Raw genomic sequence first — 4,772 nt, forward strand, 5'->3', positions numbered from 1 at the left:
TTAGAGGGTTAAAGGTACAACAAAGGATAAGTGTTCTAGCGCTACAACAACAAAGTTTAAATGGCTTTAGCAAATATGAAGTGATTGAGCTTTTTATTCGTCCCTTATTGTTTTCTTTTTGGGATGTTTTCTTTGAGACATTTTTTATTTTTCTAAGAACTAGGGAATGGGGTTCTTCCCTTTTGTTCGTCTCTTTTCTTTTCTTTTTCTTTTTCTGTTTTTCTTCTTCTCTCTTTTTTTTTTCTTTTGGGATAGTGATGCTCATTCACTTCTTAGCCTTTTGGCTTGCTACTATAATGCCATAAACAACGATAAAGCGCTAGAGAAAAACAAAGGCTCAATTTGAGCTTTGCAAAAACAAAGGTTAAGTAGCGAACCAAGTTGTGGTTCGCAAAAACGGGTTAGAACGAAAGAAAAATCTACAAACTACAAAAATGTCGGCTCAAAGGGGCTTCCTAGAGTGGATGAAAAAGAAAAACAAGGTAAAGAAAAGGTTAATTCTAATGAGGCTGATTCATCGTTTATCATCTCAAATCATTGCATGTAGGTTCAACACAGTATTAGGTGCAAAATCTATAATCTTCCACAAGTCAAAGCATTCACACAAAAATGTCAAGAAAAAGAGCTTTTTGATGTTCGCTCTTAGGCTCAAATTCAACTCACAATTCTTTGGGTTTCAATTTTGTGTTTACTAGTTTTCCCCAAACTCAAGTTTAATATTACATCCCTTCAATTCTTAAGTTATCTACCTAAGTAATTATTTTAGCATTTCTTCAAAAGTAGGGTCTAAATGCAAACTGTAGCTCATGCTTTTACAGATACAAGAGTTGTGTCCCACACCTAAACTAGTTGTCATGCAATTTTAGATTCGGTTCTCAGCCCTCAAAGACAAATAACGAAGTTTAGATTCGAAGGAGGTTCACGGTTTTAGGTCCTAAACATGCAAAAACATAATAAAACGCCAAAACGCAAACCTAAACTAGACACGACGCAACAAAAATTTAAAAATTTATACAATTTTTGTGTAAGTTTGTCTACCCCTCCTCCTCACACTTAAAATATGCAATAAGTTCCAACATTGCATTATAGATCATGAAATACGAGTGTAAAAAGTTAGGGTGGAGAAGACAACTTACTGATCGGTCGGGGGATAAGGCCAAGGCATGTTGTAGCGCTCGCAGTAATCAGCCGCTACGTATTCAAGACCCGAAAGCCTTCGGTCCATATTCTGCTCAAAGTTGGTGAACCGTTGGTCCATCTGTTGAACAGTGTTAAAAGTCCGAAGGTTAAGATCCCGCATTTCTGCCATCATGGTGTTGATGGCTTGGAACTGGGCCTCCGTCCCCGACGCTTGGTGTTCCCTTTGGTCTCCTGCCGTTGCAGGTTCTTCTTCCTCAGGTTCTTCATCCCTTCTCTGTTGTGGTGCCCTTTTTCTTCCTCCTCCGCTGGAGCTTGCTCCTCCAGTTGTGTTCCTGTTAAAAACTCCTTGAAAAGTAGATTTCTCCAAAAACTTGGAGTTTAGCAGAGTAGGATAAATAGCAACTTCGGGATTATCTAAGTTCTTGAATTGGCTCTCGAGCAGGTTGGTAACTAGATGCCCAAGACCTAGGGAACCACGTTTTCTACTTGTTTGGCTCGAGAAGCCTTCAAATACGGCCTTGACAGTGTCCACGGGTTTGTGGTTGGCCACACACCATAATATGAGCAATTCCGTCTTTGAGACTTTATTACTCTCGTTTTTGCCCAACAAGTTATGGGCCACAAACTTGTGGACGAGATTGAGAAGCGGGTCTCGGAGAGCGCCCGGGCTAGCAGTCTGGGAGTTAAAGCTGGATATGCCTGTGAGTTGCTCCCAAGCTATATCTTTTGTTAGAGGCAATTCAAAGTCTGAGATTGTCTCTGGGTGATTATAAACCCCCATTAAGGCTGCTAGTGTGGTGGCATCAATGCGGTAAGGTTTACCGTTTAGCCTAAAGGAATGCTTCCCACCGCCCAAGGGCAGCTCCTTTTTCCAAGTTGTCAAGAATTCAATAGTAAAATTGTGATAAACCGGAGTCTGGGTTGTGGCTAGTCTATACCAGCCGGGAATTTGAGGAGTTCATTGAAATCCTTCTTTAAACCTAGACTCGACAAATAGGTTTGATCGACAATTATATGTGTAGCAAGGTCTTGTTTGGAAAACCTATCATACAAAAGACCCTCACGTTCATCAACAAGGCCAAAGGGTGGATCATACTTAGCTTGGAGGTTCTCGTCGAACTCGACCTCCGATTCGGCTTCGTTCTCGAAGACGATCTTAGCTTTTCCTTTCCGACCCATATCTCCTGAGGAATAGACCAAAAATGGGAGAGTTAGAAAATATTTACAAGCTTCAACATAAACCCTCAATAAATCATTCATATTCATAGGCACAATCATAGCTTTAGGCATTTAGGGACTAAATCATAAGCATTTGGTCCCTAAATGTTTTACCCGAAATTCACAAAATTCATGCAAAATTGGAGATACCCAATGACTAAAACACAAGAAGAATGCAATTCCCAACCTTTTTGACAAGTTTCTAACTAATTGAATGGTTGAACTTTGAGCTAAAATGGGGATTTTGCCCAAATTGAGCAATTTCTCCAAATATTCACAAAATTAATAATAGGAATCATACCCAAACTATAGATTAATCATAAATTACAAGGAAATCAAGAATTTAGAAGCAAACAAGACATTAATTTGAGAAAAGGGGAAAAGAAAACCCAAAACTTAGGTTTTCCTTAAATCTCAAAAATTATCACCCTAAGCTAAAATCTAGGTCTACAAACATGTTAGAAATCAAAAATAGGTAAAGATTCATACCTTATATCTTGAATTCGGGTTAGAATGAAGGATTTGGGGGGGGTTAGGTTTTGAAGAAAAGAAAGGGAAGGAGAAGAAAAATGGTGGGATAAAAGAAAAGAAAGAAGAGAGAAAGAAAGAAGAAGGTGGGGAAAGGGATGATGAGTCATCCCCCCCCCCCTTTTTTTTTTCTTATTCTTTTCCTTTTTCCAATTCCTTTCTCCCTTTTTTTTTTGGCTCGGGATTTTTAAAATCCCGAACAGCCCTTGTCGTCCGAGCTGGCTGGCTCGGCCGACCAACCCGGTGAGTTGGGCAGTGCCCAACTCGCCTAGGCTGGGCGAATTTTTTTTTTTTTTTTTTTTTTTTTTTTATATATATATAGAGTACGGGGGAAACAAAGTTTGACAGTTAAAAAAAAACAAGATCAAAATTCAATTATTCAAAATAACAACAGGAAATAAGAGCAAAAAAAAATAAAAGAAGAGAAAAGAAAATTGCAGAATCAAATTGTTCAAACTTTGGATTAAAACCGAGGAGAACCCGATTTCTCCCCCTTACTAAATCCTTTCTCAGGATCTTTGGATTCTTCTCCGTTGTGCTCGGGAGAGAACCCTGTGGCCTTTCCTGCCTGTCCCTATTAATCTGAGCCACCTGATTGCTCAAGTCCTTGCAGAAGGCTTCGTTGTTGGCAAGCCTAGCTGAGATCTCCTTCAGAAGAGTGATCACTTCGTCAGATTCCTTAGGGTGTTGCATTGTCCCTTGATTTTGCTGTTGGTATGGGGGCATGCCAAGCCCTTGCTCTCTATGCTCTTGAACAAATCCGTTAGGAGGTCGGAGCACATTCTGATTTGAATTCCCGTAAGAGAGGTTCGGGTGCTGAGGCCTCCTGTAGTTGCCATTGTTGTTGTAGGAGTTGTAGTTGTTGGGGTTACCGTTGTTGTAATTCTGATTGTATCTTGGTTGCCCCCCAACATAATTTACCATCTCCACCCCATCTCCAGCGAAAGGGCTACCTACTTGACAATCCTTACCATTGTGGTCACCGCCACAGTGCACACAGGTGGGAGGTCGGCTAAGCGTAGCCAACAGTACATCCATCTTCCTACTCAAATCTGCAACAACTGGATTTTGCTCCTGTTCTTCCACAGCAAATACCCGCTGCCTAGTGGGGCCGGCGAGCTTCTGTTCTTGCCACTGCACACTTTTTCTGGCCAGCTCATTGATCATGTCATATGCCTCTGATGCTGTCTTTCTAAACAAATCTCCACCCGCTGCGGAGTCAACAATGGCTCTGTTGGTGGGTGTCAGTCCGTGATAGAAGACGCTCACTAATTGATGCTTGGGTATGTCATGATGAGGGCACATGCGTAGCATTTTCCTGAATCGAGTCCAAGATGTGTGGAGCGCCTCATGTTCAGGTTGGTGGAAGGATGTGATCTCACCCCTGAGCATTGCTGTTTTTGAGGGAGGGAAGTAGTAGGACAAGAATTCCTTCTCCAACCCTGCCCATGTTGTGATTGAACCAGGCTCCAGTGTTCTCAGCCATTCCAAAGCTTGCCCCGTCAGAGAGAATGGGAAAAGTTTCAGTCTAGCAGCATCTTGGGGGACCCCGTTGGTCCTTGCAGTGTCTGCGCACATTAGGAAGCGATCCAAATGATCATTCGGGCTTTCATGTGCTTCTCCTCCAAACAATCCAGTCTGTTGGATCAAGTGAATTATACCAGACTTGATTTCGTATGTGTTTGCCGGAATGTTTGGAGCAGCAATGCCTGACAGATGCTGATGTCGGTGGGGTGCCAGGATCTCACTCATCAGACGAGTGTCGCTCTCTGGTCCGGTGTTCTCATTGTTCCGTTCATTGTCAGTCATCTTGACGGGCTTGATAGGCTCGATGATCTCGTCTTGCTTCAGCTTTCCGATCTGTTTGCTCCTGCGAAGAGTACGTT

Source organism: Euphorbia lathyris, chromosome 7, assembly GCF_963576675.1.
Source record: "Euphorbia lathyris chromosome 7, ddEupLath1.1, whole genome shotgun sequence".
Taxonomy (NCBI): Eukaryota; Viridiplantae; Streptophyta; class Magnoliopsida; order Malpighiales; family Euphorbiaceae; genus Euphorbia; species Euphorbia lathyris.